This window comes from Canis lupus, chromosome 34 (assembly GCF_048164855.1).
Source record: "Canis lupus baileyi chromosome 34, mCanLup2.hap1, whole genome shotgun sequence".
Lineage (NCBI taxonomy): Eukaryota > Metazoa > Chordata > Mammalia > Carnivora > Canidae > Canis > Canis lupus.
The window spans coordinates 20,158,011-20,179,590 of record NC_132871.1 but is presented as its reverse complement, the minus strand read 5'-3'; the positions used below and the strand labels follow the sequence as shown (position 1 = coordinate 20,179,590).

The 21,580-nt window shown below is 36.2% G+C and overlaps 1 protein-coding gene across 1 annotated transcript in view; it reads left to right on the top strand.

The window, feature by feature from the left end:
• The window catches only part of CSRNP3 (cysteine and serine rich nuclear protein 3), a 189,606-nt gene that overhangs the window by 13,995 nt on the left and 154,031 nt on the right, over positions 1 to 21,580 (top strand). The window contains exon 2 of the mRNA XM_072810974.1: positions 2,749 to 2,919. The gene's annotated coding sequence lies outside the window, so the exon portion shown is untranslated. The remainder of the gene's footprint in view (positions 1 to 2,748; positions 2,920 to 21,580) is intronic.

Below are 21,580 nucleotides of genomic sequence, written 5' to 3'. Positions count from 1 at the left end.
GACATTAGCTCTCCCATCAATTAAAAATGGAATGTTCTCTATCAGCCAACCTTGTAGTCACTATACCACTTAACTGCTTGTTTTTCTCCATAACATTGATCTCCATATGACATATTGTATTTAATTTAAATATCTGTTTATTATTTGTTTATCCCTTGCTCTAGCAATACCCAGTAAATAAGCACGATAGGAGAAAGGAATATTTTTCCTGAGCTGTTATTTTATGATCCTAAATGACAGTCACTAGTTCCTGATAGAAGCATCTATTGAGATTTTCTAAATAAACAAATAATGGATAACCTCTAAAATAAGGGCAACAAACAAACAAATCTCATTTCTATAGAATGGCAAAAATGACTAAATGAGGATTCACTTTCTTAACAATTCGAACTGAGGTATACAGAAAGAATGAGCCAACTACTGTTCAGAGTTGAGACTTGTAAGATACAATGAAGTGGAGGCAGATCAGTCAAAAGCCAAAGAGCCATGTGTCAGTCGGGGATACAAGAAATCAGAAAACACAGGCAGAGGAAGCCAGTCAGCAGAAAGACTTGGACCAAATATATTCCAAGGAAATGTAGCTGCCGCAACAGAAGGAGACTATGAAGTCAATGAGAGGCACAAGGAAGGTAGCCAGTCCCAAAGTCCTTATCTTTTCTACGAAAGTCACTCTAGTTAGACTTGTTCCAAATTACCAAAAGGCATAGATAGGCCTGCCATACTGAGATATAATGGCTTAAGATGTTACCTTTCCTTGGTTCCATGTATTGTGCAATGTCTTCTGTAAAATCAGTTTATTCCTCCGGCTGATATTTTCTAGCAAAGGCAATTCAGGTATTGTGGTGGGTGACTAGAGAAGACACTGTTTTGATTTCTCAGTCTGTTAGCCCCTCCGAGTCACATATCTGAACCATTCTTCGTCTTTCTTGTAGAGCCAGTCCAAGCTGGGCTTCAAATTACAGTGTAATCTAAAAACTGACCCTTTAATGTTATAAATAAGATTAATAAGGGAAAGGGGGATGGGGAATGGAAAATGTAACAGTGTAAAAGCCTGCTTCTGAACGTGAGTGGGACATTGGCCAAGTGTTAGAGCAACTTCAGCTTGGAAACCCTGGGCTAAAATGACCTGGACCTAAGTAGCAGCATCCCCACTCTGGCTGGGTGTGTATCTCTACTTCGCCACAGTTCATGCTGCTTAGTACTGGCTCTTTGGTTGTGAAACCATTTCTTATAGTGTCTATGCTATCCTAGTGATGTGGGCTGGCTGTGTGAGGTTTGAGGACCCAGAGGGGTCCCGCAGGACCAGCCGTGTGGATCCTTGGCTTTGCACAGGATAGAAATCAAACGTGCACCGAGAGGAAGAGAGAGCAGAGTTTATGTAGAGAGAGAGCAGATAACAGGGAGAGCATCTGGGAGACTTGAAAAGGAAAGAAGAGTGAATCTCATCATTGCTTGGGGTCTGGGGGTGTTATTGAGGATTGTGGTCTGGTGCACGTCTTCTAGGCATCACGGAACAAAGACAAGTGTTTAGGTGTCCTCCATGGGTCACTTATGCCCCAGAGCCAGGGGTCTTGGAAAATCCTGCCCGGTCACTCCTTAGATGTTATCTACTGTGCTGGAAGACTCCAGAGAAGTCATTAACTCTTTGACCTTTGCAAGGAATACATACATGATCTGTTCTATAAGACATGTGGAGGTATATATCCTAGCTGGAATGGAAGCGGGAAAAGGAGCAAAGAAAGGAGTTTTTCTTGGATTCTCTTTCATTTTCCTATCTTAGTAGGGTAAAGGAGTCTTTCTTGATACCTTTGTTACAAATAACAGTAGACAAAAAAGAAGACTGAGATGACTTTATGATTTTATTACATCTGACCTTCTTCACTCATTGAGGTTACCTGCCACTGGAGGAACCACTAATCATTGTAACAGTTACTCTGGAGCTATGAAGAAATTATTACTCTCAGAGGTTTAATGATTCATCTAAATTGACATGAACAAATTTTTTAAATACATCAGGCTACCTCTGACTGGCTTTCACTGACCATGCTGATACAGAGAGTGAGATTAACATTTTATCCAGTAAAAGATTTAGGGACTGTGGTTTACCCTGCATAAAATCTATTCAGCCAACCTCCTTGGCATAGGACTCAAGTATCCCCTGTAGCTCTGCTGAATTGACTAGAAACATGATAAGGCATCTAAATTCTGCAGGTATAGCCAGCCATTCCTAGCAACCAATTTGATTTTTGACGGACAAAGAGCCCCAGGAAAGTAGATGCCTTTGTACCCGAGAAAAAAAGAAATCCCAAGCAAGATAGACATGCCCTAATCAGTATGCTCTGGGTATGACAGCATGCAAGTGAGTGATCTATTTTGTTCTGAACTCTAGCTCTGTCAATGACAGTACACGATTTACTAGAACAAATCAAATAAGTGTAATGGACTCCTGTTTTGACGTTTCAAAACATTGAACCATATTTCCTTATGCAGGGCTCTGATTCCACATTCTTAATTCTGGCTTTTTCTTCTAAAATGCTATTGTCAGAAATGAGAATGCAAATAACAGTGAATCAGGGTGGAGTGATTTTCAACGCTTTAAAGCATTATGGGAAGAATAATTTCTGCATGGGTATGATAATGTGGTAGATGTGGCTCAAAAAAATCACAGCCTCAAAAAAACGATTTGGAGACTTGGACTATGCCATGGTCAAATGTTTCAGTGCTTCGTTGCTCCCGTTCCTCTTACAGGTACATGTGACAGCGTCGCAGCTATGAGTGGAATTTTAAAGAGGAAGTTTGAAGAAGTTGACGGCTCCTCACCCTGCTCCTCTGTGCAGGAATCAGATGATGAAGTTTTTAGCTGTGACGGTGCTGACAGTGTTGATAGTGTCAATCTGTCCACTTGTAATCTTTTCACTGGTGAGTGTCTGAAGCTATATTTCAGGCTCTACTCTAAATTGGGTTGTATGGTCGATTCCTGGAGTTGCTATCTTTATCCACTGCCTTGTATCTGCTCCAAGTTTTTCATCATATCAGACATATTTGCAAAACGTGATATCATTTTGGTTAATTAAATCTCAGTAGCATTCTTCTGTTCATCTCTATGGAGTGTGAGAGGCAGAAATCAGTCCAACTGAAGGTAAGCAATTGAAAATGATTTCATATGTGCCTTCAGCTCTCTGAAATCCATCTTTTCAAAACCTGATCAATTGAGCTTTCTCGAACTTCTAATGATACTGGTCAATGTGTTATGGAATTAGCAGTGCTCGGTACAACACATTTATTTCCTAGGTGAGAAAATGACGTTTACTTTTAAAAGAATGCTGCTCTGAGATCAAAGCCTTGAAAGCCCTCAGCTTCTATCATTGTTTGAACACTGCTAACCCTCAGACTTGAGGCCCGGTTCATGCAGCAGAATAAGTGCAGCTTTCCGCATGTATATGCCTTTCCTAAGAAGTTAATGTGAACATCATTAGTGTGGGATGTTCTGACTTAAAATTCCAGCCATTCCAAACCACCTTCCCTGTAACTGACGCACATGTAACTGATTTCGGAATAGGTGAATCTTTCCCAACATCTCTGTGTCTATTCAATCCATCATTAGGGAAAGAGGGACCTCTAAATTATTTTTATTTATTTATATATTTTTAAGATATTCTTTTTAAAATTGTTTTACTTATTTATTCATGAGAGACACACAGAGAGAGGCAGAGACACAGGCTGAGGGAGAAGGAGGCTCTCTGCAGGGAGCCTGATGCGGGACTCGATTCCGGGACCCCAGGATCACAGGGGTGCCCCTGAGCCACCCGGGTGCCCCTCTAAATCAGTTTTAGAAGTTAATCATACAAAGCAAAACTAAATAAGGTCAAAGAAAGGTCCATGGGATGATGGATATCTACTTCCTTCTGGAACTCCAATTCATAAATAAAGGTAAAAATCATCCAACACAAAAGAGAGGTCTTTTTTTTTTTTTTTTTTTTTTTAAAGAGAGGTCTTGTATTTTACTTTTCCATCGTGGTTTTTTTTTTCTGTAATATTTTTCTGAGGCATTTGTGTTTGGGGATTTTTAACTTACCAAAACAACCTTTTGAATTCACACTGATGTTCATGCAGTGTGGCTCTGCAACCCCTGAAATTCCATTTTTAACAGTCTTTCCTCCACTCCCAAGAATTCAAAACTTTGTTTGATATTCATGAATTCTCCTTCATCTCTGTTAGGAGCATTTAGAATAACAATAGGAATAATTTTATAAGAATGTTTATTTAGCCTCTGTGTCATTTACCTCTTGACCAAAGCCGAACTTACTTTTACAGTCTTATGGGAAGTATACAAAGTAAGGAGGAGATAAAGGAACCCTTAGGAGAAGGAAGGGAGAAAGCAACAGCTGTTTTGAGAATGGGATTTCCTAGTTACACAGAAAGGTTACTGTCAGTCAGTGGGTTTGGGGGGATAGGTTTGTTTGAGATTTATCTATATAGCCTTTCACCCCTCCCCGTAGGCGACTATAGCCCTGTGGAGGGCACATACCTTGCTGTTACTCACGGTGCTGAAGAGTACTGAGCTTTGAATGATGCTTAGACTTCTTTATTGAGTGAATGGATTACATTTAGATAATTCTTTGTTTTTCTTTTTATAATAGTTCTCTTTTTTGACAATAAACATTGTACATATTTGAGGAGTACAGCATGATGTTGTGATATATGTATGCATTGTGAAATGATCAGCACAATCAAGCTAATTTGTATTTCCATCACCTCACATAGTTACAGTTTTCATTGGTGGTGGGGAGAACACTTGAGATCTACCGTCCTGGCAAATTTCAAGTATACAATACATTATTTTTATAATTTCAGACAATTTTTAAAAGCCAGAGAGGATGAATCTATTGGATGTCTTAATCCTTAGTGTATATTTAAATTCAAGACCCTCAGGGACACTATTAAATACCTTGCCTGTGTACCTTGGAGAGCTCTCCTTCTCCAAACCCCAGAACACTGCAGGAGCTGCCTAGAATTTTTCAACTTTTTCCTTTTAGCCACTCCTGAAAAACATCATCAATCTAGACTCTATTTCTTTGAGTCTTCATCCAGTGCAGCAATTTTCACATGCCTGTGTTGATTTTTTTTTTTTAAACTTTCAGCATGCTTTCAACCTCCCTGGTGTCTATGTCTCTCCTAAAGTTACAAATTGACTCTCTCCTGGAAAAATCAATTGTAGGACTCTCTATGCAAGATACCTATTGATTTCTATAGCTTGTGAGTTCACAAAGTACCTATAATGTTCATTTAAACACCATCAGGTCTTACAATTGTGGCTCAAGATGCTTTCCAGATGAAAGTGATGTTCTGGTGGCTTAGAGTAGTTTGAAAAATTATAGGTCAGGCACTTGTTATGAGCGCCTGAACACCCTGGAAAAGAAAAAGTCTGAGTGGAGAGTGGTTTTATTTGGATAAAACAAACTACTTGATAACTATTTTGGTATCTATTCACAACTTTTCTGTTTCATCATCATTGTGATGGTCTGTGGAGGAGGAGGCTCCAAGGTGCACAGAGGAGAAGTCAGGCTGATAAAGAAAGTAGCTTCAAAGTCTCATTAGCTTTCTTCTAGCACTGTTGTTAATATAATTTTCTTACTGCATTTTCAAAGGGTTTTGAGGGAAACATTTGCTGATGCGACTCTGCAAGGAAATGATATGTATTATTGAACAAGTTGTAATTGAATGTGTGATCAGAACCATGATTTGAGATAAACAATGGGAAGGAGGGGAAGGAGGAATGGATGGAAAATGTGACCTATGGATGGTTTCCTGTTATTGTGAGATATTCTTAGCTTAACCACCAAAATAAAATCTTACTGATTATTTCATAAATGTTGGGCAAATGGGGGAAGAAAACTCCTTTTAATTCTTGAGAGAATACAACACTGTATAACAGAATAAGATAAAAACAATAGTAAAGAGTCAACCCTCATTTTGTTTTTTTGTTTTTTTTTTTTTTTTTTTTTTTCAACCCTCATTTTGAATGAAAAGAGTGTTAGGACTAGTAGGGCCTTTCAGAACATGTAGACTATTTCTTATTTTTGCAGATTTGGAGATTGAGGTCCAGTGAGAGTAACTAGAGAGGAATCCAAATGTCAGCTCCTGGCAGATGACTTTCTACTAGACTAAAGGTGCTCCTTTCTGGGTCTGTTATATCATTGACTATGAAGTAGGACCCAAATAATCAAAAGAGAGACATTGCCTATATCTTTTGTGCCAGTTCCTCTTAGAAATCAAAAGAGTCTATCCTTTGGTAAAAGGGCAATTGGCATCTCATCTCTTGTCCTTTTTTTTTTTTTTTTCCAATTGGTTTCTAGTGAAAGTGCTTGTATCTCCTGGATGTAATATGTGCCAGTGATGAGTTTATGAATAAATTCAATGAGCTAAAGAAATAGTGGACAGAGAATTCAATTTGAGTGTGAACGAACACTTTGCCTTCCCCTTTCAGTAAGTAAGTGACAGGGCAGACTGTTGAGACTTTCCTTGTATGTCACTGACATTGATGGAAATATCTTACAGCAAACATGTTGTTTTACATTTACACGAAGGAAATTGGTTTGTCTTGGTGACATAATGCTACTTGTGATAATGTGAAAATGTTACAATGAAAAGAAGATGAGATGAAGTATGCAGTGTGCATCTTTAACAGCAGCTAACAAACAGAGGGTTATTTCATTTACCTTAAAAGTAAAACCTTTGTATGTTCCACTTTTGCCAGAGGGGTGAACGGGCATCCTAGACTCTCTGGAAGAAAAAAAAGATAATGATATCTTTCCATCCCTTGAACTCCAGGACCCTACATTACTTGTTCAATAATTCAAGACTTCAGAAACCCACTTACCTTGCATTTCGATTAGACTCACTTAGTCACAGCTTCTGGCTGAATGCAGTAATTATATTCCATTTTGCTGCCTAGGTACAGAATTGGCTTTTATATTTGCTTGTTTGTTTTAAGCCCTGAAAAACTTAAATTTGGCTTTAAACTTAAAAGCACAATTGGTCTGAATTTCAAATAATTTTTTATATATCACTGTCATAGTGAATCCAGAAAAACCATGCTTTTTGCTTGTGGTTTTAACTCTCTGTTAGCAACCATAAAAAACTGAATGTAAATGTAGTCCTCATGGTGTTAATGGTACTATTTCTCACATCATTCAAGTGATAAAGCCCTAGTAGGATGGGATCCAAAATATATCACGGAAAATCTTTCGATTTCCCACATCTATTATTTACTCAGGATGTCTATAGGTGGAACTGATAGGGTAGCTGTATTTCATAAGAGTACAAGAATTAGAGTTGCTATTAAATATTAAAGACACCATCTTCACATTAGTGATCAGAAAATTTTCATCTGATGTAATTTCTTTACAAATATTTCATAGAGTATTTGCATGTTTTATAAACCTCTTGATAAGAATCACATCCTTATTTTGGGGTCACCTAGGAATAGTCACAGGCAATAAATAGATGATCACCCAACTGTAAAATATTGTGTGGCTTCAAAAATGGATCCAAATGAAATTTATGTGATTAAAATTCTACTAACCATTTTCAAACCCCCATAATCTTTTGGCTTTGGTTTGAATACCAGAGGTTGACTGGCTTTATACTTGTTTATGATGATGACGATGAAATCATAGTGCCTGAAGCAAATGTCCTTGTGTTTCTCAAAAGATTTTAAAATTCATCATGCAGATTAGGCAATCTGATGCTTTCTGACAGCTCGAGGGAAGTATATTTGTGTGCATGTGAATGCAGAAAAGAATTAAATCTGGTCCTGCTTAAAAAAAAAAAAAAAAAAAAAAAAAAAAGCCAGTTGGTGCTATTTCTAAATTGGCTGCGATATTTAACCATTTCACTCTGGAAAGTACATGTTTGTACTCTGAAAATGTTCCTTTTTTTTTTTTTTTTTTTGATCTGAGGAATTTGGGAGTAAACTGGGAATGTTTTAGGGCCACAGAATTGTTGTAGCATATGTCTTATCTGTTCAGCTGCAGTGATCTGGCTTGAACTAGAATAGTTAAATATTTCAAGTTTACTGAATTCATTTGACAGTGGGATTAAGGTTAAAAAGTATAGTTTTTACATGTAATGAAAAAATCAAATAACGAATATAACAAAAGATAAATATTTGATTTTCAGTCAAAGGTCAGCACATCAAACCTGGAAAGACATTTTTAAAAATGCTATTTAATGTTTAGGTTGGAAAGTATACTGAGTTAAAATTGAAATGGAAGCTCAGTTTGCTGCGTTTGGTTTTATCTTATCTCACAAGTATAGTAATAGAATAGTAATAAAGATTGATTTATGTAATTTCGAATTCTAGGACTTTGAATGAAATGTTATGAAACTTGATTTACATAATGAACTATTAAATCACTTGAAGATCCTTAATGGATAGCTGCAGTGGTCTTAATTAGCATGACCAAAAAAGCAAACTCTATTAAAACAATTTACAAAGCAACATGAAAGCTAGTGAAGATTGCTAGCCAGAGTGCTAAAAGCGTTAGATATTTCTGACTGCAATGCAAGAGTGAGCCCCATTAGTTGCGATATTGTGAAGACCTGAAATGCATGTAGTGCTACATATTTTTATGCCATGATTGGATGATAATGTTAGTGGATAGATTGTAAGATGAAAAATGTACATATTTAGTATTAAATTACGTTAATAAAATTACTTTAAAATATTCATGATCGAAGAATATTTAGCATATTTCATCTTAAAATTGCCCTAATGCTTACAACTCCTACATTTAAAAAACCATATATACTTTAAATCTTAACAATGCCAGGGTTTGCGGTACTTAATTCCATCCCTGAGAAACTTTGGAAGAAATAATGACTATTAATTTTAAACATTGTTAATTTTTCTAATATAGCCTGTCCTATTTCACAATTTCTCCAGAGATGTTGCCCACTATTTTCTTATTTTGTCAGATCTGACTTTCTGCTGTTTACTGTTTCTATGACAACTGTCATTTTAGCTTGGAGAGAGTAGTACCCATTTTAGATATATTTACGTTTTCAGAAACACATACACAAACATGTTTTAAGAATTTTTTACTTACCAAAATAATTGATCATTAAGCTGGCAATTGCCATGGTCATTAATCAATACCAATTTTAAATGTTATGCTAACTAAGATCATGGCTACATTAAGACGTATATATCTTACATTTGAACTAGATTTTTTTTAATATATGCATAAAGCTAGAGAGGCTGCAAAAAAAAATCTAAGAAGTAATCTTGACTTAAGTAATTTATGGATACTAATAAAAAAGTGTATATACCTAGAAATTCCCTTCAATATGAGGTAAATAAAAGTTTTGATGAAAAATTTTAAGATGAATGGAATCCAAAAAGGGTAAATGCAGCCTAAGTAAGTATTGTTATATTTTAAATGACATTTTTTAAAAAAGATTTTATTTATTCATTCATGAGAGTCACAGACTGAGAGAGAGGCAGAGACACACAGGCAGAGGGAGAAGCAGGCTCCATGTAGGAAGCCCAATGTGGGACTCAATTCCGGGACCCCAGAATCATGCCCTGAGCCAAAGGCAGATATTCAACCCCTGAGCCACCCTGGTGCCCCATGACTTTAAAAAAAAAAAAAAATTCACTAGCTTTGTAGCCAGAATATGGAAAACGGTTGAAATTTATCATTACAATTATTTTAAACTCCTTGGTGGTAAGGGCTGCATACTATATTTGCCCCACATTGCTTAATGGTAATTATCACAACAAGCTTTAATTTGCCAGATGCTGTGCTAGATGCTTTAAAAAAATTGTTTTATTTCATTCTCATGCTAGATCTTAAATTTACTTTTGATTGGCATATTCATTCTTTTTCTTGAAAAAGGAGATACTTAATTGATCAAATGATTGTCAACTTGAACATGATGAGAGTCAACTGAAATAGGTTAACTGTAGAGAAATTAAGATTTGGGGCTACAATTGGGGTTACCTTCAACAGGTGCAGACTCATAGGAAAAAATGTTTTTAAATCAAATGTTCATGAAATTTCCAATTTATGCACACAATATTGCCAGTATAAGTGAAATCACTCTCCAACTCCCCCTGCATAGTTTTACCAACCTTTATTTTTTTTTAATTTTTAATTTTTTATTTATTTATAATAGTCACAGAGAGAGAGAGAGAGAGAGGCAGAGACACAGGCAGAGGGAGAAGCAGTCTCCATGCACCAGGAGCCCGACGTGGGATTCGATCCCGGGTCTCCAGGATCACGCCCTGGGCCAAAGGCAGGCGCTAAACTGCTGCGCCACCCAGGGTTCCCCCAACCTTTAAATTTATTCATTAAGTCTGGGACACCTGGATGACTCAGGGGTTGAGCATCTGCCTTTGGCTCCAGGTGTGATCCCGAGTCTGGGCATCGAGTCCTACATTGGACTTTGCGAGGAGCCCGCTTCTCCGTCTGCCTACGTCTCTGACTCTCTCTGTGTCTCTCACAAATAAATAAATATAAACCTTTAAAAAAGTTTATTCATTAAGTCAGAATATTCTAAAATTAGAACATTGAAATATTTTGAATCAATATATTTTACATTTACTTATTACTTTCAGAAGCTAAATGTATAAAACTTACAGCTTTAAGGATAATTTTTGCAGTATTTTTTCTTACGGTGAAAAATTGCACAGACTATATGGTTAAATAATCAGTGGAAAACCCATAGAGTCTATTACTATGTGGTCAACAAAAACAGTTGAGCAAATGTCTCTATTGATGTAAAACATCTTCACATTAATAAGTTTGTAAAATTATATTACATTTTCATGCCATTTGTAAAATCATATATGTATGAGGTATATATAGAATAAGATCTAGAAGTAAAAAGAGAAACATGTTTTCTGCAGAAATATAGAAAATCTTGACACATTTTTCTGGATAGTAGGTCTTGTTGTTTATATATTTCTCAGTTTTCACAATATCTAAATATTTTCTCAATTTATTTTTATGTATTTTTAGCCTAATAAGACTTGTGTTCATTCATTATAATAGGTCTTTCTAGATTTTTCACTAATATTATTCCTGCTGTTATTGCATGCTTATAGATAAATTTTAGAATAAATCCCTAAAAATAGAAATCATGGTTCAAAGGGTATCATTTTAAGATTTTTTTTTTTTCCATGAGAGACACATAGAGAGAGGCAGAGACATAGGCAGAGGGAGCAGTAGGTTCCCTGCAGGGAGCCTGATGTGGAACTCCATCCCAGAACTCTGGGATCAATCACACTCTGAGCTGAAGGCAGAAGCTCAACCGGATGAGCCACCCAGGAGTCTCTAACGGGTATCATTTTAATTGCCCTCTGGAAAGCTTTACTACTTTACGTACTTGCTTTAAGTAATTGAATGCGCATGGCCCCAACATTTTGCAAGTTGCCCCACACCATCTCCCCTGCCCTCCCCGGGGGGCAATTTGGTTTAAAACTGATTCCATTGATGGTAATTTAATTTGAATTTCTCTGAATACTAGGAAGCCAACTATTTACAAATTTATTTATTTGCCTTTTTTTTCCTATATATATATCAGCGGTCTATTCTGGCTCTTTTTTTTACTATTATGATGATTTCTCTTTCATCATTTTATAATATTAAGAATTATTTGATGAACACATACACAATGGTGTCTTTTCTATTTTACCATTTGTCTTTTAACTCTGTTTATGTTTGCCGTGGATATATGTTTATGTGGTCAGATGTATCATGGATTCGGCTTTTAGAAAGTACGTAGGCAGAACTCTGCTCCCAAGACTAACTGTGCACAAATAATTTCTTCTAGAGCTTTCATAGCTTTCTATTTTATATTTAAGTCTTTAGGCAAATTGAAAATTATGTTGGCATATTACGTGAAGTAGAAAGATGATTTTCCAGTTTTCCTAAGGTCATATACTGAATAGTATATCTTCTATTAATATGAAATTGTATTCTTTTGTTGAACCAAATTCTTACACACAATAGGATCAGTGTCTGTGGTCTCTTCTCTGTTTCATGATCTGGATGGTTATTCTAAAACCAAGAATAATGTTATATAATGACTCTATAGTGAGTTTTACTATCTCACATAAGAGTTCCCAATTTTCCTTTACCAGAACAGAAAAACCACATCCTACCATACTCTAAAGGCCCCATAAGCTATTTCACATGATCATTATTTGAATTTTAAAAGAATTCTGTCAAGCTACCAAACAAACCATTGCTAGGTCATGGAAATTACATTGAATGTATAGATGAATTTGATTCACAAGGAAGATTAACATCTTCACCGTAGTGCTTTTCCATTTTAGGAATGCCAGTGTCTTTTCATATTTAACTGTTATTTTGCCCACAGTAGAGTTTTGTGGTTTTCTTCTTGCTGTGCATTTTCCTTTCTGAGTCCCTAAGTTTTTAAAATATTTTTGTCCCTATTAGGAATGAGATTTTTTAAATATGTTGTAACAGTTTATTTTTGGCACTAAAGAGACATTGTTTTTCTTTTTTTAATGGAAATATTTCCATGGTTATATTTTATTTGGCCATAGGATAGTCTTTATCCTACATGAAGGAGGTATCCTTCCATTAAGAGTTTTTAATTAATAATCACTATAAAGTTACATCAAATTCCTCATTAGTACATATCAAAATAATCTAATTTTTTTCTTTGACCTGTTAATAGTATGAACTGAAAAATATTTTTTTCAAATATAAAACTATTATTACCTTTCACTCTGTTACATCAGAAGGTAATTTAATCCCACATGAGGATCAAATTTAGTCTGGTAATATGTGTGCATTAAAGGGCCCTTGAAATGTTCAAGGTTAATTTAAAACCCATTTAAAAATGTGTTTCATTATGAAAAGCTGAAGGCAACACGCTTCCTGATTTCAAACCATATTATAAAACTACAGTAATTAAAGCAGTAATTAAAGCAGTATGATACTGACATAAAAACAGATACATGGATCAATGACACAGAATAGAGACCCCAAAAATAAACTTATGCATATATGGCCAACTAATAATTCACAAGGGAACCAAAAGATTCAATGGAGAAAGGTTATTCTCTTCAGTAAACGGTGTTTTAAAAACTGGATATTCACATAATATAATATATATATAATATATGATATAAAAGAGGACCTCTGTCATATGTCATTTACAAAAATTAACTTGAAACAGCCTAAGGACTTAAATGGATTAAGGACCTGAAACCATAAAACTCCTAGAAAAAACGTAGGTGAAATAGCTTTGACTTAGCAGACTTGGCAGTAAGTTTTTAGACATGACATGAAAAGCACAAGCAACAAAAGCAAAAATCAACAACTAGGACTATATCACACTAAAAGGTTCTGCATAGCAAATGAAACAATGCACAAAATTAAGAGGCATCTTATGGAATGAAGGCAATATTTGCAAACCATTTATCTGATAAGGTATTAACATCCAAAATACAGAAGGAACTAAGGCAACTCAACAACAACAGCAACAACAACAACAACAAAACAATCCAACAAAAAAATAGACAAAGGGGGATCCCTGGGTGACGCAGCGGTTTGGCGCCTGCCTTTGGCCCAGGGCGCGATCCTGGAGACCCGGGATCGAATCCCACGTCAGGCTCCCGGTGCATGGAACCTGCTTCTCCCTCTGCCTGTGTTTCTGCGCCTCTCTCTCTCTCTCTCTCTCTCTCTCTGTGTGTGACTATCATAAATAAATAAAAATTAAAAAAAAAAGAGTAAAAAAAAAATAGACAAAGGACCTGGATAGAATTTTCCAAAGAAGATATGATGGCCAAAAATACATGAAAAGGTGATAAAATTTCTAATCGTCAGGGAAATGCAAATTGAAATAATAATGAAACATCACCTCAATCTTGTTAGAATGGCTATAATAAAAAAGGCAAAAGATAACAATTTTTTTAAAGATTTTATTTACTCATGAGAGACACATACATTGAGAGAGAGAGAGACAGAGAGAGACAGAGAGAGACAGAGAGAGACAGAGAGAGATAGAGACATAGGCAGAGGGAGAAGCAGGCTTCATGCAGGGAGCCTGATGTGGCACTTGAGCCCAGGACTCCAGGATCATGCCCTGAGTCAAAGGCAGATGCTCAACCCCTGAGCCCACTCAAATGTACCAAGATAATAAATATTGATGAGGATGTAGAGAAGAGGGAATGTTCATGCACCATTGCTGGAAATGTAAACTGGTACAGCCCCTATAAAAACAGAATGGAAGTCCCTCAAAAAATTAAAAATAGAAGTACCACATGATCTAGCAATCCCACTTCTGGGTAAATATCAAAAGGAAATGAAATCAGTCTCTCAAAGAGAGGTCCAGAATCCCATGTTCATTAAACCATTAATTATAATAGCCATGACATGGAAAAATGAAGTGTTCACTGATGAATGAATGAATGAATAAAGAAAATGTGAGATATCTCTATCAAAATATAAAATAAAATACAACTCAGCCATAAGAGAGAAAATCCTGCCATTTGCAACAGCATGGATGGAGCTTGAGGGTATTATGCTAAGTGAAATAAGTGAGAGAAAAACTGTGTGATTCCCCTTATATGTGAAATCTTTAAAAAACACAACTCATTCGTGGTTACCAGATGCTGGAGGATGGGGAGGAATGGGGAGATGTTGGTCAAAGGCTATTGCACTGAGTGTTATAATATATGGTAGCAAATTGAATTTAAATAAAATATATACAAATAAATAAAACATTTCAAAATATATTTCAAATTCAGACACAAACGCAAATGGTAAGAAGCTAATGGTCCAAAAAAAAAAAAAAAAGCCACTACCAATAACCCTTGTAGTTTTGATCTTCATTTTAATTTTAAATGCCTTGGAAACATTATCTCATTTATTCCTCACAAGACAACCTATGAGATGAGTGAGGATGATGAGCTTGGTGGGATTATTCCCATGCTGTAGATGAGGAAACTGAGAAGATAGGATAAACACGCCTAAATTCACACAGCTTGTACATGCTTGCACTGGAATTAAAAACAGCTCAAATGCCAGAGCCAGCATTGCTAACCACTACACTCTGGTATGTGTTCTAAAATCCATAAGAAAATAAAAATAATCATTCTATTTCCATGCCATGTAATAAATATTATGTTTCAAAATCCTTAATTTTTTGAAGAACTTTCTACATTATAGACAAGTGGTTCTTCAGTCCTCATTTACATTAAGACTACTGAGAATAAAATGAAATATCCCTGGAAGGGATAGAGATTGAGATTCCGATCAAGTTTAACCCCATCTATGCTGATTGTTGCTAAAGTTAGTTTCGTTAACTGCCAAGACTCTTGTGTCCTTGCCTGTAGTACCTCCATGACTGAAGGAGTATAAATTCTTCCCGCATCTGAAGAGTCTATTAAGATGCTATTCCTGGGCAGCCTGGGTGGCTCAGTGGTTTAGCGCCTGCCTTCAACCCAGGGCATGATCCTGGAGACCCAGGATCAAGACCCATGTCAGGCTCCCTGCATGGAGCCTGCTTCTCCCTCTGCTGTGTCTCTGCCTCTCTCTCTCTCTCTCTCTCTCTCTCTCTCTCTCTGTCTCATGAATAAATAAATCAAATCTTAAAAAAAAAAAAAGATTCTATTCCCAAGAGAATTAATGGAGAACACTGTGTATGGAAGACAATACTGGCTATGCATTACAAAATACAGGCAGAGTAAAAGCATGCTCCTATCCCGGGGAATATTCTCTCTAGATAAGTAGTCCAGAGTAATAGACATGAAACCATAATCAGAAATATCAGTTTCTATCTGGTAAATTATGTAAAATGGAGAAAAATGAACTCTGATGTCCAGGAAACTTTAACTAGAAGAGAGTACATCATTGAATGGAAACAGACTTTGGGGGTAGGGGGTGGTTTGTTGTAAGTTCATTCTTCAAAAATATTTATTGGCGAGTAAGATCTGACTTAGTTCTAGGTAGTCATAGCAAACAAACTGCTAACTACCTTTAGGATTCCGAGGATTTCTATTCTATAAAGCAAAACCCATTAATTTCTATTTTTCACTTAGCTGAGGAGTAATAAAAATATAAAGTACAGATATTGCTTGATGTGCAAGATGGAAAAGATAGAAACAATAGTGTTCAGCAAACAGATCCAGTGGTCGATTGGGCCTCCTTTACCTTTCTGTTAATGGGTTAAAGGATAAATCATACACTTACATTATTAAAAAATTCTCTCTTGAATTGTTGAGGTAGGATAAAAGAGGATGAAACTGCTCTGTTTAGCGTCTTATATATTATAGCTTCAGATTAACTTTAAATACATTTTTGTTTCTTTGTGGCCAATTTTTGTTTTGATAGCCTCCATCTGGCATTGATCTGCATTCCTTTTGTAGTCTGATTACCAGGCATGAATCAAAGAAATCAATCGGTTCCTCTGTCTTAAGAAGCTGGGGGAAATTACCTTTTTAGATTCCTTTTTTTTTTTTTTGTATTTAAATTCCTTATTTAAGATAAAAGAGAGAGAGAGAGAGAGAGAGAATTCACTCAGTATTATGTCAACCAAGACCTGTCAACATAACCACGTTCATTTAATTTCTTTTACTGGTAACACAGAACTATATGCATTCTTTAATTTCTTTCTTTCTTTCTTTCTTTCTTTCTTTTTTTTTTTTTTTTACTGATAATACTTGGCATTTGTCCTTGAACCTCTTTAAAACATTCAGTTAATGGTCACGGTTATATTAGTCAAGACTTTTTATTGCAAGGGAAAGAAGCCCTACATAATTAAGTTTAAACCAAAAAGAAACCTCTTAGTTTATGTAATCCAGAAAGACAGGGGTGAAGTCATATCAGGCAAAACGAATTTGGGGCTCACACGGCAGCCTTGGTGCTTTCCCCGCCCCCTATGACTTGGTTGTCTTCTCATTATGAGAAGGCCTCATTTTCTTCTACTACATATGGGATTATCGGCTTCCCTAATCTGTGGAAGGTACCTGCCTGCACATAGACATACACATCTTCCTGGCACCATGAAGGTTAGGAACAGTCTCTCCTACTCGTGGCTCCAACAGCTTAGATGGTGAAATCTCTTGTCTTGGTGTGAATTATCTTAGTATGTCAACTATATGCCCCTTTGTGCTCAGATCTAGTTTGCCCTTCCTCTGAATATTGTACCTTGCCCACTGATTTCCAGGGGGAATCAACAAATGAGAGGCACTGGTGGGACAATGGAGGGCAGGATAAAGGGATAAACCAGAGCATTCCCACCCACTCAGCCTTGCTTCAGGTGATACTTCCACTGGCCACCGCATCTCCACCATAGTTCTGGCCCTTGCTGTAATAACCCTGCTTTTGTGATCACAGATTCATGCAGCAGCCTTCCCACATATCTAGCTCCCACGAAGTAGCACCAGGTTTTGAGCTCTGGTGACATCAATCCTTCCTTTGTGCCTCTAGCTGAAGGAGTGTTAGCTTCTTCTTACTATTACTATTCCGGGTTCCTTTGTTTTCTGTTTTGTTTGGCATCCTGGGCTTAGAAAATCTTTATAACCAGTTTACCATATGAAATTCCTTCCATTGGACCACTGAACATTGCCTCTGTTTTCTGAACTGGATCCTGACTGATAACCCTAGCATGGGTCACCAGCCCTTCACTGAACCAGTTGGCTAGATCTTGTTCATTTACCCATTCTTGTGGTAATAAGAAAGGAGAAGTGGAGCATGTTACCAGAAAAAAAATAGAAGAAAGAAAAATACGTTGGATCACTGATATTAATGGCTATCATATCAGTAATTTATTTTGATACCCTCGTTAATAAACATGAAGATCTAAATTGATTTTTTAAAAAACAGCACTACACAATAAATTGTCAGTAGTGGAAATATTTCATGTCACTTGCTTTGAAAATTCATAAATACTCTATTAAAATTCTGCCCTTTTTGCTTACAAAATAATAAGAGTAAATACCAAATAAATGAGAAAAGTAAGGGAAAGGGAAAATAGGGTAAAAACAAGATTAAGTCAGGAGTGGTGTTAGGTTACCCTTTTTCTGATTAAGAGAACTAATACATTGAAGATCTGCTGTGAATCACATGATGTTTTAAATGCCTTATTTCTCTTTCCTGAAGAATACAAAATCAGAGTTTATATACCCATTTAACAGATGAAGAAATGATGTTAAGTAATTTGCCCAAAGGCACAAAGGTAAGATGAAAACATCAGCAAGATGTTATCCTCCGTGTTTTTGGTATTCCAGAGCCTAAGCACTTTCTATTACATTATTATGCCACTAATATTTCTCCCTTGAACTGTATTGAATTGGCATTTCTTTACTCATATTTTAAAAAAAAAAATCTTCACTCAGGATTCATTCATATTCACCTTCTGGTAAGATCACTTTATTGTATACTCATCTATCATAAAGTCTATCAACAGACTTCTGTAACAAAATTCACTCATATAACATCCAGAATGAATCCCTCTCTCATTTATTCACACTTCATACTTAATATTGGCACGATGTCTAACAATATGGTGTTACAAGCAGACAAATTTGTGACCAAATTAATTCCATGCTTATATACACCCCATTTCTGCCTGCCACAACATGCAATGTTTCTGAAATATGAAGAAAGTACATAATCATTTATGAAATCCTAGGTGCTGGGCATTTTCTACAGGGACATAGTTGTGAGGCTTCTTATATCTTATGGTGGCAGAGAAAATAAGAATATTATATAACACAATGTCTCTGGTTTGTTCCTCATTATTCTTTAAGAGAACCCAAGTTGCCAGGGCAGCCCCAGCAACCATTTAAGACTTTATTTGGGTGTTCCGACCCTGTGGGACAGTAACTGTGTGGTTTCCATCAAGGAAATTGCCCACTATGGCTATTAAGGTGCACACCACAGGCTGCTTCAACAACTAAATGTTGAGTGAGCAAATTCTGGAAAATTTTTCCTCTTTTATTCCTATCCATGGATATTTCTTTTTCTTTCTTTGTTTTTTTTTTTTCTAGATTTGGTTTCTATTTTCTACAGTACACTGAAAGTACACCGTCTAACATAGGCTGCAATTTAGCTGTGTTCCTAGGACCATCTGTAAGAACTTATGCATTTCCTGGGAATCTGATCAATTTCCAGCAGCAATCCGCTATTTTCTCTCTGAGATTGAGGAGCCCTGCAATCAATTTTATATTTAAAAGTTTGTTTCTGCTTGAAAAAATTGAGCTCCCAATGTCCAGAAACCATTCTGTGCTTCAAAATTAATTTCCTGAATAATACATCCTTGTCATGGCTCTATTTTATTCTTTTTGATGATTGCAAAATATTCCAAGTTATGGGTATTTCACGTTTTTATCAATCTTTGCCTTATGAGTGTTCATTTGTTTCAGCTTTTTTAAAAAAAGATTTTATTTAATTATTCATGAGAGACACAGAGAGAGATTGAGAGAGAGAGAGAGAGAGAGGCAGAGACACAGGCAGAGGGAGAAACAGGCTCCAGGCAGGGAACCTGATACGGGACTCAATCCCAGGTCTCCAGGATTATGCTTTGGGCTGAAGGTGGTGCTAAACTGCTGAGCCACCGGGGCTGCCATGTTTCAGCTTAGTTTTTATGCTACTATGAACAAGGCTGTAATGCACATTCTTTTGAAAAATTCCTTATATACTGGTACTTTATTTTTTTCTTTTTTTTTTTTTAGAGAAGGAAGGAGAGAAAGAGAGAAGAAGGAGAGAGAATCCCAAGCAGCCTCCACACCCAGCATGGAACTGTCATGGGGCTCGATCTCACGACCCTGAGATCATGCATGACCTGAGCCAAAACCACTAGTCAGAGGCCCAACTGACTGACTAGGTGCCCCTAGTGTTTTATATTTTTGAGGATAGATTCTTAATAGTAGGAGCGTTGACCTAATAGATATTAGTATATTGCTTTTTCAAAAAGGCAGCAAAACACATATTTCCACCTTTGGATATGATTATATTTTTCTCCATATTCCCAATAAAGTGTGTTTATTTATTTATTCAAAAAGATAAAATCCTTGCTTTTAATATATTTATTTACATTAGTAGTCAAGAAAACTAATAAGTGAATAATATGATGATGACACAAATATACTGTGAAGAAAAATAAAGCAAGTTTGGGGTAGAAATAGGGATGTCTATTTTAAATAATTTGGTCATAAAAAGCTTCTCCAAGGACATGCTATTTTGATAGACATTTAATGAAGTGAAGGAGTAGGCTATGTAATATCTGGAGTGGAAGGAGGTTTCTAGAAAGAAGGAAGAGGAAATGCAAGATGTCAGCAAAGAGCTTGACACTTATATGGATGGGCAATGGGGAGTCAGTGGGGATCAGGCAAAGACCAAGTGTAAGATTGTTGTCGAATGGTGGAGGAGAGATTTCTGGGACTTGGTGAGAAGTGGTCAGACAAATATTCACAACAAATATTAAAGGTAGAGCTGATGGGAGATGCTAATGTTCAGATGTGAAGTTTAAGAAAAAGAGATACACATGAATAATTCCTAGGGTTTTTAACCAAACTCTAAAGGTTTCGAAATAATTTTAGATTCATGGCAAAGTTGCAAAAATAGCACAGAATTAGCTAAACCCTTTGCTCAGCTTCCCGCAGTGTTAACATCTTACATAACCATGGTACAGTTGTCCAGACTAAGAAGTTAACATTGTTATAGTTTATTATTATATTAGCTAAACTACAGACTCTTTTCAGATTTATTCATGGATATTCTTTTTCTTTTCTAATAAGATCTACTCAAGGATCCCATGTCAAATTTAGTTATCATATCTTGTTATTTTCCTTTGATCTGAGGTGGTTTCCCCGTCTTTCCTTGTTTTTTATAACCATTATGTTTTTGAAGAGCTTAGTTAGACTGTTCCTTGATTTTAGTTTTCTCTGGTGTTTTCTCATGATTACATGGGAATTGTGGCTCTGGAAGAGGAAAGCCACAGAGTTGAAATGCTCTTCTTGTCCGATTATATGAGGGGCTGGATGATAACCAGCAGGCTGCATCACTGGTGATGCTGTTAGCCACTTGGATAAAATGCTATCTGCCACGTTTCTCCAATTTATCATTACTTTTTTCCTCTTTCTGCATTCTAGTCTCCGGAAGTAACTTACTAAATACGGCTCACACGTAAGATAAGGGGTGGGTAAAGAGTTCCACTTCCTGAAGGGGAGAAACATCTGGATATATTTTTTGGAATACTTATAAGAAAGACTTGTTCCTTCTAACCTATTTATTTATTCAGTCATTTATTTACATCATAATTGACTCATAGATATTTATTTCATTCTTTGGGTTATAATCTAATACTGTTATCATTATCATCATCATTTTTATTTTTGCTTAAATTATTTTAACTCTGATCATTGAGAGTTCTTTCAGGTTGGTTCCTGTATCCTTTTGATATGCTTGTGCCTATTTTTTTTCCTTTCCCTTCCTTACTTTCCATCACTCTAGGATACTTCAAGTTCATTTTGTGTTTTCCCTGCCCCAGTCCCAGAATCAGCCATTTCTCAAGGAGCTACATTTTTATTACG